At 40.8% G+C, this 14,474-nt stretch overlaps 1 protein-coding gene across 4 annotated transcripts in view; it reads left to right on the top strand.

Moving 5' to 3' along the window:
• The window catches only part of LOC104586515 (Cysteine proteinases superfamily protein), a 74,443-nt gene that overhangs the window by 26,965 nt on the left and 33,004 nt on the right, over positions 1-14,474 (top strand). The gene's annotated exons all lie outside the window — the stretch shown is intronic.

The following is a 14,474-nucleotide window of genomic DNA, read 5'->3' as shown; positions in this document are numbered from 1 at the left end:
AATATAAGGCCATGACACATACTACATGTGAATTAGTGTGGCTAAGGAACCTTCTATAGGTATGACATCAGTACTCCAATGAAGCTCTATTGTGACAATCAGGCAGCGGTTCATATCTCTTCCAATCCGGTGTTTCATGAAAGAACCAAGCACATCGAAGTTGACTGTCATTTTGTGAGAGAGAAGGTGCTGAATGGAGTGATAGAGACTGCATATGTTAATACGGGAAACCAGTGGGCAGACTTGTTTACAAAAGGTTTGAGTCGGGGGAGAGTGGACTACATATGTAACAAGCTGGGATTATATGATATATACTCACCAGCTTGAGGGGGAGTGTTAGTGGAGGGGTATTTCGGTCTTTGTACCTGTTGAGAATGCTGATGTGTACTATTATGTTAGTTCGAGTGCCTCTTACTTAAATAAGGGCACTTATGTCTTTTCCAATTATATTAATAATATAATAACAGGTCTGGCTGAAACTAGGGTTGACTTTTCCCTAATTTGAACCAGACCTTTTCTCTTCTTCTTCCTCTTTCTTCCTTCTTCTTTCCTCTCTTCCTTCTTGCTGTTTACTTTACTTTTCAGCTAACAAACAAAACAGACTTTAGGGCAGGCCGAACTTCAACAGGGATATTGGGTTTGAATTATGAGAAGATATGAAGGGAACAAGAAGATAACAATAGAAGAGGGTAAGAAATTGAGGAGGGAATCTGTAATTCACATCAAAGTGTTGAGTCACAGAAGTCAAGGGAGACGGAGGCGACAATGTATCCCACACCACTACTGGAACAAAGTAAGGATCTGAGCCAACGAAGGAGTTCATCGCACCAAAGAAGTTTGTCAGCTGGTCAAGAAGGGTTGAGTTCATTTCAGAGGTTCCAGTGGCTTCTGGGGCAGTGGAGGGGTGTTCGGGTGTGCATATATCTGGCCCAGGAACTCTTGAGATCATCGCCTGATTGAATAACGAGGTGAGTTCTGGTTCTTTATCCAATATTTCTTCTCTACCTAGGGTGGAAGTTTCTTCTAAGGAGGGAGAGGTATGGAGCTCTGGAGCTGGAGAAGGGGAAGGAAGAGGAGTTAGGTAAAAGAGGAAACCTGTTGAAGAATGTAACAAGTCTGAGACAAAAGGTTTTCAACTGAAAGAAAAGGGCTTTGGGTCAGAATGCGGTAGGGACTGAGGTTGCAGGTTGGGTCTTGGTGTTGCCTGAATTTATCAAGTGAAGAAAGAAGTCCTGGGGGATAGTGTTAGGGAGGTGATGAAATCTCAAAATTGTAATTTGGTCAATTGGAGCTGTTTAGTTTGGTTTCTGTTTTTATTGTTGTTTGAATTGTTCTAAGTGTTGCCTTAACACCTCATTGTAATTTTATTTTTCTTCAATGAAAATTTTCTTTTACTTATAAAAAAAATCATTTATTATCTTATATCATATCTGAAAAGTTATTATTAAATCCTACAGATTTTTGTCGACACATGGACCTTTTTTTGTCAGCAGGAATTATGTAGTGTCTTTCTGTTTCAACTTTCAATAAGATCAAAGTCAGTTGCGTTCAAATTAAAGAATTAGGAAATGATACTTATCTTGGTTAAGATCTGTTCATAACAAATAAATATGATATTTTGAATTTGGTTGGTAATCAATGAAATAGAAAATATCAACTATATCTTAAATCAGATCTGAGAAGTTATTATTAAGTCGTGTGCACATTTCTGTTTTTTATCAGTAAATCATTACATTTTGTTGTTCTCTGTCTGTAAATTGGCTGTTGTTCTATTCTATGCAAACTTTGAACCTTGGTAAATTTTTTTCTATTTAAGTTCATTTGCTTTTTCTATGTTAGGGCTCATTTCTATGACAAGAAATTTGTTGTAATTGTTGTTGTGGGACTTAACAGTGTGGGCCTCGGCCCATTTATATTATGTCTTCCTATTTCTTGTTGGGCTGTACTTCTGTTATTAAGTGTTAATGGGCTTGGGCTTCTTTATTTTATGTTACTCCGTCTCTTAGTAATGGGGGCTTCTATGTTATGTTTATGTTTTTTCTCTGTAATGGGCCTTATTCTGGGCCCATACTCTTATATACTCTGTTTTGTAATTTCTTGCCCATCCAAGGGCCCCTCTGTAATATTTCAAAGATTAAGTTAATAAAATGATTTAGAGTGTTAGAGGGAGGTTAAGTTCGAACCTCTCTTCTCTAACTCTCTCATTGCCGCCAGCTCCTTTCCTCTCTCAACTTCTTAAGCTTCTCTTGTTCTTTTCTGGTTTTGTATCTAATCTCAAGCTGTTTTAGACTACATGAGGGCTGTTTTCAACTTGTCCATTTCAATCTGATATTGTCTGGACATATTTGACTGCTGATACACCTTCTCAAGGTATCATACATCTCCTTAGCAGTTTTTAGGCCCTATAGCTACATCGACAGTGGCTGAACTTAATACCCAGGAAACTATTTGGGTTTTACTAGTTTTCCATTGTTCCAACCCTTTAGCATCTGTAACATCAGGAATGGTTGTGGTACCATCCAGATAGCCCCACATACCCTTCAACAAAAAATTGGAAATGAAATTTCCAGAGAGAATAGTTTGTTCCATCGAATTTTACAGATATGATGTCACTCCTTTCAGATCCCATATTCAGTCAAGAAACCAAAGGAAGACTACAGACAAGATGATAAGAATACTAGAAGTCAAGAGGAATACCTTGAGAAGGAGATAATAATCACTAGGAATCACTAAGGCCCTTAGAATAAGAAAACGAAGTCTGAAACCTTAGTCGAAAAATCAACAGTCCAAAAAAGGAAACTGTAAGTAGCAGCTGCCCAAGGAAAAGGATCAAAACCCCTTCAAAACTTCACCAAATCAAGAGATATTTGTACAACAAATAGATCTGATCTAGGCGACACCAGATCTGAAGTTTAGGCCTGATCTAAGATCTCCCAAGAGAGATCTAATGAAATCTCTCCTGCAGAGTTCGAACTTTGTCTGTACAGCAGGTAGGGTTGATAAAAAACAACCCTATTCACTCCACCAGTTGAAGGGTTCAGTAGAGAGATGAGATTACAATCCACAGAAAGTGATAAAGAAACAAGAATAAGATCAGAGAGCAACTTGCTCTGATACCATGTCAATTTCAGTTGAAGAAGAGAAGAGACAAGAGAGTCATATGAAAATGGATGGGTGTGTACAGTAATGTACAAAGAGATATACAAAAGAGCCAAATAAAAGGAAGTAAAATGACAAAGTTACCCCTCATCCTCTCTACAGACATGATGAAAATGTCTTTTGAAGTTGTGGTATTGTCGCCTCGGTCATGTGTCTTTTAAGTCCATTGTTTCCAAACTTATGTTTAGTTTGGGTATGCAATGTGAAGTTTGTCATCTCTCAAAACAATGTAAAACTATATATCCTACAAGTAATATAAGGAGTGATGTTGCTTTCAACTTGATACACACTGATGTCTGGGGCCCATACTCTATTCCATGTATGGGTGGCTATAAATATTTTATTTTGTTCATTGATGATTACTCTAGATATACTTGGCTTTACTTGATGAAGAATAGAGATGTCAGATGAGATCCCTTTCATTGTTCAAAACTTCTTCAAGATGGTGGAAACATAATTTGAAAGGCACATCAAGATAATACGGTATGACAATGCTAAGGAGTATTTTGAAAAGCATTTGCAATTATTCCTTGAAGGAAAGGGAGCAATTCATCAAAGTTCATGTTCTCATACTTTACAACAGAATGGTGTAGCAGAGAGCAAAAACAGACATGTTGACTTGTTGAATTGGCAAGAGGCCTACTCTTCCAGATGAATGTACCAACTCGATTATGGGGAGATGCAGTTGAAGCAACAGTGTATCCCATTAATAGACTTCCTTCACGATCCCTTTCTCTTCAATCTCCTCATCAACTTTTGTTTCCTAAGGATCCTATTTTCAATTTTCCTCTCAGAGTCTTTGGTTGTAGTTGCTTTGTTCATGACATAATTCCTTCTCGCCTAAAACTTGACCTTAAATCTGTCAATTGTATATTTTTGGGCTACTCTCCAGTCCAAAAGGGGTACAAGTGCTTTGATCCCCATACAGACCGAAGGTAAGTATCTAAGGATGTTACATTCCTTGAGTCTACTCCATATTTTTAGTCCACTCGTCCTTCTCTTTAAGGGGAGAATGTTTATGAAGATCGGACTCCTTTTTGTTTTCCTATTCCTACCTCTATAGACATTCCTAGTTCGTCTTCCCCTTGTAGTTGTTAGATAGTGTATGCCCTTAGCTCCAATCAGAATAATGTACCTTATGACATTTATTGTAAATGAATAAAGTGCATATTTGATTCATGTTATTGTGGTGTGTTTCTGTGTAATACCCTTAAACTGGACACATATGAGACTCGTGTTAGTTTAGAATGTTCACAGCCGTTGGATAAGTTTGGGGAGATTTATCCTGCCAAGGCTGACACTGATGTGCTGCCAAGTTGGTTGGGGTAGCCTGTCTCAGCTGCCAGGGTGAGACCCGAGGTACATGCAGTGTAGGTTTACTTGAAACCCTGAACCAGACTAGATTTCCAGTATTGCCTTGGACCTTGGAGATTGATGGGCAAAACTGGAAAGTTACACCTGACCCCTAGACTCGATTATGATACTGCGCTAGGTGTCAGATTGGGTTGTCTTTGATATGCCAATCAGTAAGATCCTTGGAGGGGGTCAAAACCTGGGTATGTTGGGACAGTCTGAGAATTCATCTGAGTGGGTGATCATAGTGACAAGATCAGCCCCTTTGTCAGACAAAGGTAATGATCGGGGATGCACTCTCTCTGATGGAAACCAAGACTGCCGGCAGCCGATTTCAATTGTTGAAATTTGTTTTGCAAAATATATTTATATACGGATGTACATATATATATATTATGGTTTCAAAATGTTTGCAAAAGGTTTTAATTCCCAGGATCCATGTGAATAGGGAGTGCAACACTGTTCCTTGCAGCCGAGGGAGAGGTCCTCTCTTGTCGGGCAGTGTTTGATCATTATGGGTTGAGAGGTTAAGTGTAAGACCATTGAGGGTAATACCTGATGGGCTAATCTTGCATCTGCCCACAGTCCCTGGGTTTTTATAAGGTGGCTTGGCCCAGGGACCACTTAGTGTAAGTGTTGGGCCTGTTAAGAGCCCATGGTGATGGGCTCAGGGGTTCACTGTCCATAATAGTGTATTTGGCCAGGCCTTGTAACAAAGGTTAGGCTGAACCCATGTGGCTGATGTGTAGATCAATGTTTGGGTCCCACGCCATACAAAGAAGCCCAACTGGGCAACAGTTTGGAGGGTTACTGAGCACATGGATTTATTGGGCTTAAAGCCCATTTTGAACTGGTCTAATTTGATTAGTTAAAGAAGGGGCAGATCTGGGATTTAGATCAGCAGATAGGATAGGGAGTTATCCCTATCCACTCAGAGAGTCTAGATCCAAATAGAGATTTGGATTTGGAAACCTCCTAATGAGATTAGGAGAGCTGATCTAATCTGCAGATAAGATAAGTATCTATCCTTATCACTTAAAGGGAGTCCAGATTCAAATAAGGATTTGAATCAGGAAACTCCTAATGGGATTAGGAGCTGATCTCTTTAAGTCTATAAAAGGAGGGGGCGAACCATTCATAATATCTTAAAACCCCAGACATCAGATCCTAGATCACATAGAGAGAAGACAACAACAGTGTGACTGCGCCATCTTCTCCCTGCGTTCTCCAGTTGCTGCCAATTTCTAGTTCGATCTCCATTCTTGTAGGAGCGATCAAGAATAGTTCTTGATATCAGTCTTTGGAGAAAGGCTGATCTGAAGTCGTGCTCACAGCCTCCATCGAATTCTTGCTGAAGGGTTCGGTTCTTGGGAAGAACACTGCTGATTTTACTCCACCCTACACTGTGTCATCTTCAGTGGGAGGAGTCTTTGGAGATTTCTTTGGGTGTGAACATCTTCATTGGGAGTTATTGCTACTCTGTATCAGGTATATCCCTCTCCTACCTTTTGGTTTCAGATCTGGTCCGGTTCTTGGTTCAAGATTGATCATTGAAAATGCAGATTTTTTAAAACAGGGAATGTGATTCCCAGATGGGAGAGAGAAATTTTTGAAATTTCGCCCAACCTACCTACAGGGTTTGGCCATCCATATGATGGATCTCTCATCCCCTTCAGTAGTAGCAGTATTCCTGCTCATCCTCCTATTCCTCTCCAGTGGTCCTGGCAACAATGGTTTATAAGGCGTAGAAGGAAGGATACTCCTGAGGCTGAATGTCCACAACAATCTAATCACTCGGTTCCAAGTAACTCTGAAAGCAACCTTGAACTTCCTTCTCCTACTATTATTGAGCTTGATGTCTCACAATCTGACCTTGACCTTCCCATTGCAGTTAGAAAAGGAAAACAGAAATGCACTGCCTACTCCATCCCTAACTATGTTTCTTATGGTGCTCTTTCACCTTCCTATCATGCCAATCTGAAAGCAACCTTGAACTTCCTTCTCCTACTATTATTGAGCTCGATGTCTCACAATCTGACCTTGACCTTCCCATTGCAGTTAGAAAAGGAAAACAGAAATGCACTGCCTACTCCATCCCTAACTATGTTTCTTATGGTGCTCTTTCACCTTCCTATCATGCCAATGTTACTGCTATCTCCTCTGTTTTTGTTCCTCGTAATGTTTTAGATGCAGTGTAGTCACCTCAGTGGAAGAATGCTATGAACCAAGAGATATATGCTCTCTTAAAAAACCACACCTGGGAGCTTGTTCCTCTTCCTGATGCAAAGTCCCAGTGGGTTGCAATTGGGTGTATACCATTTAAACATTGGGCTGATGGATCAATTGAAAGATACAAAGCTAGGTTTGTGGCAAAAGGATACACCCAAACATATGGGATTAACTATCAAGAGACCTTTCCTCCTGTAGCCAAAATGAACTTTATTCGAGTTGTTATGTCTCTCGCTACTCGTTATTCATGGCCTCTGTATCAGATGGATGTGAAGAATGCCTTCCTACATGGAGATCTTCAACAGTGAGGGGAAGGTTTGTCGTTTAAGAAAATCTCTTTATGGGCTTAAACAGTTCCCTAGAGCTTGGTTTGATAGATTCAAGAAGGCTATTCTCAGAATTGGGTTTACACAATCACAAGCGGACTATACTTTGTTTACACGAAGGGTTAATGGCCTAATCACCTTGCTGATAGTGCATGTGGATGATATTGTTGTCACTAGAGATGATCACTCTAGGATAAACCAACTAAAGTCATTCCTTGCTTTTGAATTTGAAATCAAAGATCTGGGGAATCTTAGATACTTTCTTGGTATCAAAGTGGCAAGTTCAAAGGGAGGGATATTCATTCCACAGAGGAAGTATTTCCTTGATCTCCTTCATGAGGTTAGGAAACTAGGGTGTAAGCCAGTTGAAACTCCTATTGGCCCCAGTCATAAACTAAGCGTTGATGATGGAGATATTCTTCCAGACAAGGGTGTCTACCAGACACTTGTTGGTCGACTTCTTTACTTGTGCCTGACTCGACTTGATATATCCTGTGCTGTTAGCATGGTGAGTCAGTATATGCACAGTCCTAGAACTTCACATATGCAGGCTATCAATAGGATTCTTGCCTACCTAAAGGGGTGTCTAGGTAAAGGAATGTTATACTCTCACTTACCGGGGACATCTTAAGGTTGAGGCTTATACTGATGCTGATTGGGCAGGTTCTATAGATGATAGAAGATCCACCTCCAGTTACTGCACCTTGGTAGGAGGTAATGCTTGTCTTGGAAAAACAAAAAAACAATTTGTTGTTGCCCGACCTAGTGCTGAAGCTGAACATAGAGCTATGGCTCATGGTGTATTGGAGTTGCTATGGTTGAAGTCTTTGTTATCAGAGATTGGGATCCAAGTTGAAACCTCAATGATGCTACATTGTGATAATCAAGCTGCCATAAACATTTCTCATAAACTTGTTCAACATGACCGCACAAAGCATATTGAATTTGACAGACATTTCATTAGAAAAATGATAGCTAATGGAGAAATATGTGTGCCTTTTGTTAGGTCAGAGAACCAACTTGTTGATTGCTTCACTAAGGGTCTCAACAAGCCAAAACTTGAGCAAGCTGGGCATGATAGATATCTATGCTCAGCTTGAGGGGGAGTGTTGAGAATGTACATTTGGCTTTAGGGGTATTGTTGTCTTTTCCTATTATTTGTATTTTGGGCATCCTTATTGGGACATAATTGTAATTTATGACTTAATATATAATGAAATATTCTGGGTGTGAACAGTAACACCCTATTCTCTCCCGTAACTCTTCTTCTCTTCTCTTCTTCTTCTTCTTCTTCTTCTTCTTCTTCTTCTTCCTACACTCGACAACTGTATTCACCAAGGGACTTGCTAAAGCAAGATTTGGAGACTTGGTATGCAAGCTGGGCATGATGGACATCTATGTTCAATTTGAGGGGAGTATTGTGGGACTTAACAGTGTGGGCCTCAGCCCATTTATGTTGTCTTTATATTTCTTGTTGGGATATACTTCTGTTATTAAGTGTTAATGGGCTTGGGCTTCTTTATTTTATGTTACTCCATCTCTTACTAAAGGGGGTTGGCGTAGTATGGAAACAAAAAGAACAACTCTTCATTGAATGCTTAAGAGAAAACCAACATAAACTCCCTAGTATGGCCCTAGCTACTTTTTTATATAGACTTCTTCACACCCTTATGCCTCTTACAAGAAAATTTCCTAATCTAATAAAACACTCATTATAATCCTATTAAATCTCTTCAAAAAAGAAAGTCCTAATTGAATATAAATTCGGAAATCACATTCTAACACAAACTTGGTAAATACGAACTAAGATAGAAACTCTGTGATTGCGCCAACTTGGTAAAAACGAACTAAGATGGGTTGTTGAAGCCAACTTAGTTATGATTTACTCAGTTAGTTCGAATCCCATATTGCATCATCCTCCTTGGGTTGGAGAGAATCCGACGTCGGATTCAAGTTACCATTTGAGAGGCTGCCAACATATGTTGTTGCACTTTTGCTATGGTTCTTTGTTTCTGACCCTCTGACAGATAACTGGTGGTGCAATCCTCCAATACGAATTGGAATATCGTCACCATATATCTTATATTTTGAAATATATCTCCTGCACTTCATGTAAGATGGTTCTTCCTTTAATGACCATTCTAAACGTTGCAAAATTGTTTGCCAATAAGGATCCTCATATGCTTGTATGAAGACAATGTGATTATAACCCCCCAAGATGATAGGTGTTGTTGACAAGTGTATTATATGTACTGTACGCAGGATTAGTGCCTGCAGGGGTATTTTTGTAATTTTGTAGTCCTCTTGTGTTGTACGGCCAGTATAGTATAAATACAAATGCTTCACTCGCATGAAGTAGTGCTTTTGAGGCCTTAAGTCTGCAACCTCTTCTTCCTTCTTCTTCTTTCTTCCTTTCTTCTTCTTCTGCTCAACATGGTATCAGAGCGGGACTGACTAGGCCTGGAAAACAACCAATTGAGGTCTCTCTTCACTGCTGCGTAGAAGCTATAGTCCTGATGCTCGAAGACAAGGAAGAGGAAGCATTCTCTAATGCTGTGATTAGTCTTCACTGCAGAGTAGGGTTCTGCTACAAGAAAGTTGACTGTTCAACTTCCTAGCGCAGAAAAGGGTTCTGCTTCATGTTTTCTGGGGTTGCTCGGCTAAGAAGACTGTAGAAAACTATCCCAGATGTACGAAGAAGGGTTCTGGCCTGCAGAGAAGATTGGGTCCATGAGTGTACTGCCTATTCACAGTTCGGGTGACCTGGGTACTGAACTGAAGTTTCTCTGTTTATGGTTCTCTTCTTGCACTCTTTCGATGGACTGTTAATGTCCAAAAATCTGAGTAGGGACTGTTCGGCTATTTTGTTTTCCCTCCTCCGACTGTGTGTTGCTCAATTCAACTCTCTAAGGGACTGTTGTTGAACCCTAAACCCTAAGTGACTGTTCGACTGCCCTGGAAAGTGGATATCAGCCGATTAGGTGTGTTGAACCACCACTTGTATTGCTGTATTGCTGTTCCTACCGATTAGGTGTGGATATCAGCACTTGTATTGCTGTTGCTACTGTGAAGCTGCATGAAAGTTGTAAAATTGTAGGTCATTTTAGACCTGGTTACACTGCAAGTGCAGTGTTCGTATATTGTTCTGTGGACTCCTACAAAGTGTAGGTCATACAAACTAATACTGTAGCTGCAGTGTTTGTGTTTGTTTCTCTATGAAACCGAAAATCAGCAAGTGCCTAGTTGTGGACTGTAGCAGCTTTGTAAGGCAGTGTACCTTTGTTTTGAGTTCTTCTAAACCTAGAATCATGAATAAGGAAAGATTGTGGTGCACTAATTGTCAGAAGCCCCGACACACCAAAGATACTTGTTGGGATCTCCATGGGAAACCAAAGTGGGCTCAGGATTTACCTAAGAAGCAAGGCTCAGATGTAATTAGAGGACTCAGGCAACAAGGTACCAAGAAACACCACATGGCCAATACGGTTACTCAAGAGAATCAGCCCTCCACTTCTACTATGACTCAAACACCACATGGCCAACATAGCTACTCTGGATCTGACCCAAGGGAGGATATTGTAAACTCCTTCCGTGATCATTTGGAGCTTTATGGTAGAGCAATTCGCCAGGTGGATGCTCCTCCCACCACCTCTTTTGCATCCACATTAGGTAATCCTGCCACTGCTTTCCATGCTGCTTCTTACAACCTTGACTCTCCATGGATCATCGATTCTGGAGCGTCAAAACTCATGAATGGTATGTCTTCTTACTTTCAAACTTATCACCCTCTTTCCGGAAGAGATAAAGTGAGACTAGCTGATGGATCATACACTTCCATAGCTAGTCAAGGAACTTTCTCTCTTCCCCTTGGCCTTGCTCTTTCTAATGTTCTTCATGTTCCAAAATTCCCTATGAATTTGTTCTTAGTCAGTAGTGTTACAAATTCCTTAAACTGTTCTGTGACTTTTTTCCCTACCTATTGTATAATTCAGGATCTGGCCTCGGGGAGGACGATTGGTAGGGACGTATGGTTGATGGACTCTACATGCTGGAGAATACAATTGACCTTCATGTTACAGAGTCTATGAGTCAGTTCAAAAAAAGTAAAATGTATTTGTGGCACTGTCGTCTGGGTCATTTGTCTTTTGAGACCTTGAAATTTGTTTTCCCAGAACTGTGTAAGTCAATGTCTGTTTCTAATCTTTCTTCTCAAACGTGTCAGTTAAGCAAGCATCGTAGAACTCAATTTCCTCAAAGAAATAGTAAATCTGAGTTTCCTTTTCACATTGTGCATTCTAATGTGTGGGGCCCTGTTACTTTACCTTCTGAGAGTGGCTACAAGTACTTTATTACATTCATTGACGATTATTCCAGATACACTTGGGTATATCCAATGCGAACCCGTGAGGAAGTACCAAAAATTATCCAAGATTTTCAGCGGATGGTCTTCACCCAATTTTAGACCGAGATTCAAATATTTCAGTCAGGCAATGCAAAAAAGGTTTTTCATAGTGACCTCACGGAGTTCTTTGCTTCACATGGCTCTCTTCATCGGAGCTCTTGTGCCCGTTCAGCCACACCATTTTGTCGAACAGAAGAACCGACATCTACTTGAAGTGGCACGGGGTTTACTACTCCACATGAATGCTCCCAAACGTTTTTGGTTTGAGGCTGTCCTTTGTTCTACATACCTCATTAACCGAATGCCCTCTCGTTGGTTAGAGTACAAAGCCCCACATCAGCTTCTCTTTCCTAAGGCCCCTCTTCTTTCTATCCCTCATCGTGTTTTTGGTTGTCGGTGCTTTGTCTAAAACCTATCTCCACCCGGGGGAAATTGGACTCTCATGCTATCCCGTGCATATTTCTTGGCTACTCATTCTCTCAGAAAGGGTATTGTTGCTTTGATCCTATTTCTCGGAGATTCTATGTCTCCATGGATATTACCTTCTTTGAAGATGAGCCCTTCTTTCCTGTTTCTCCTCAGGGGGAGTGTAGGCATGAGGAGAAGCTGGTTCAGCTTCCTCCTCTTCCTAATCCTTCTCCTTCTCCCCCTTCTCTTCCTGATCCTCCACCTTTCCGTGTTTTTTCTCGTCGTCATAAAGGCCAACCAAGTTCAAGAGATGTGGGGAATCCAGAAGCTGTACCTCAAGTGCCATCAAACTCCTCGGGGGAAGATCATACTCTCTCAGGTAACTTGACTCCCAATGATGGTCCTGACCTCCCTGTTGCTAATGATCTTGACCTTCCTATTGCCCACAGGAAAGGTGTTAGGTTGTGCACTACTAAACACCCCATTTCCAACTTTGTTTCCTATGATAACATCTCACCTTCATTTCGTGCCTTCCTTACCTCCATTGACAACATTCCTATTCCCAAGAATGTGGCAGAAGCTCTCTCAGTACCAGAATGGACAAATGCCATGAAGGAAGAAATTGATGCTCTTCATAAGAATGGCACGTGGGATCTTGTTGATCTCCCTAAGGGGAAGGATCCAGTTGGATGTAAATGGGTGTTCACTGTTAAGCATGGGGCTGATGGAATTGTGGAGAGGTATAAAACTCGTTTAGTGGCAAAGGGTTTTACTCAAGTATATGGAGTTAATTATGCAGAAACCTTTGCCCTTGTTGCCAAAATGAACTCTATTAGAGTACTTTTCTCTCTTTCTGCCAATCTGAATTGAGATCTACATCAGCTCGACATCAAGAATGCCTTCTTGAATGGTGACCTTGAAGAGGAAGTTTATATGGTTGCACCCCCCGGTTTTTTGGCTCAAGGAAGTGAACAGAAAGTGTGCAATTTAAAGAAGTCGTTATATGGGCTGAAGCAATCACCAAGAGCTTGGTTTAGCAGATTTCATACTGTAGTTTAGCAAAGAGGATACAAGCAATGTCAGTCAGATCACACACTGTTTGTAAAAAGGGTAGAAGGTAAAATGGCTGCCCTAATAGTATATGTGGATGACATAATTGTTACTGGTGACTGGAAGGATGAGATTCAACATTTGAAGGGCTTCCTTGCTACTCAGTTCGAAGTGAAAGATCTAGGACCCGCCAAATACTTCCTTGGAATTGATGTTGCCCGATCAAAAAAGGGTATCTTCATCTCCCAAAGGAAATATGTCCTAGACTTGCTTAAGGACACTGGAAAGATTGGGGTTAAACCAGCTGACTCTCCCATTGACCCCAACCATAAGTTAAGTGACAGCCAAGGCGAACCTCTTAAGGATGTGAAGCAATTTCAGAGGCTTGTAGGGAGATTGTTGTACCTCTCTATGACTCGTCCAGACATAGCATATGCTGTTGGTGTCCTCAGCCAGTTCATGCATGCACCTAGGTCCACTCATCTTGAAGCAGCGGAAAGAATACTGCGTTATCTTAAGAAGTTCCCGGGTGCTGGCTTATTATTCCAGAAACATGGACATTTGAGAGTTGAAATTTACACAGATGCGGACTGGGCTGGATCTCAAAGTGACAGAAGGTCTACTTGTGGTTACTGCACCTTTGTAGGAGGGAACCTTGTTACTTGGAGGAGTAAGAAGCAAACCGTGGTAGTTCGATCTAGTGCTGAAGCTGAGTACCGTGCAATGGCACACGGAGTAGCCGAAGGTATATGGATAAAGAATCTATTGGGAGAGTTGGGTTTTCCAGTTGGTAAACCCTTGACTACTCTGTGACAACAAGGCAGCTATCAGTATCGTTGCCAACCCGGTACTACATGATAGAATAAAGCACCATTGAAGTTGACAAGCACTTTATTAGAGAGAAAATCATCACAGGCGAAGTATGCCCTCCATACATCAGCTCTAAAGACCAACTAGCAGACATCTTTACAAAAGGGCTAAACCATTCCAGACACCAAGGTCTCTGTGACAAGTTGGGCATGATTGATATCTATGCTCCAACTTGAGGGAGAGTGTTGACAGGTGTATTATATGTACTGTACGCAGGATTAGTGCCTGTAGGGGTATTTTTGTAATTTTGTAGTCCTCTTGTGTTGTACGGCCAGTATAGTATAAATACAATTGCTTCACTCGCATGAAGCAGTGCTTTTGAGGCCTTAAGTCTGCAGCCTCTTCTTCCTTCTTCTTCTTCTTTCTTCCTTTCTTCTTCTTCTTCTGCTCAACAGGTATTATCTCCATTATCTTTAAAATCATGATGAAAGATAACATACTTCTCTTGAGCAATGGGTTCTTCATCATAGATTGGAGGTTTGGTCCAATCAACATGTTGTTCTTCAACAGATGTTGTTGAGGAAAATGGCCACACAAGATTTTCGTTACAATCCTCAACAATATTAACGCAATCAACAAAGTCATATGATTTTTCCATCAGACTCTAAAATTGCCAACTCCTCCATGGAATTCTAGTCCATAAATTCATTTGAGGTTATACCTCCATTAAACTTCGG

The sequence above is a fragment of the Nelumbo nucifera genome, chromosome 7 (assembly GCF_055504915.1).
Source record: "Nelumbo nucifera cultivar China Antique chromosome 7, China Antique-T2T, whole genome shotgun sequence".
Lineage (NCBI taxonomy): Eukaryota > Viridiplantae > Streptophyta > Magnoliopsida > Proteales > Nelumbonaceae > Nelumbo > Nelumbo nucifera.
The sequence above is the reverse complement of the archived record's forward strand: the minus strand, read 5'-3'. Positions and strand labels throughout refer to the sequence as shown.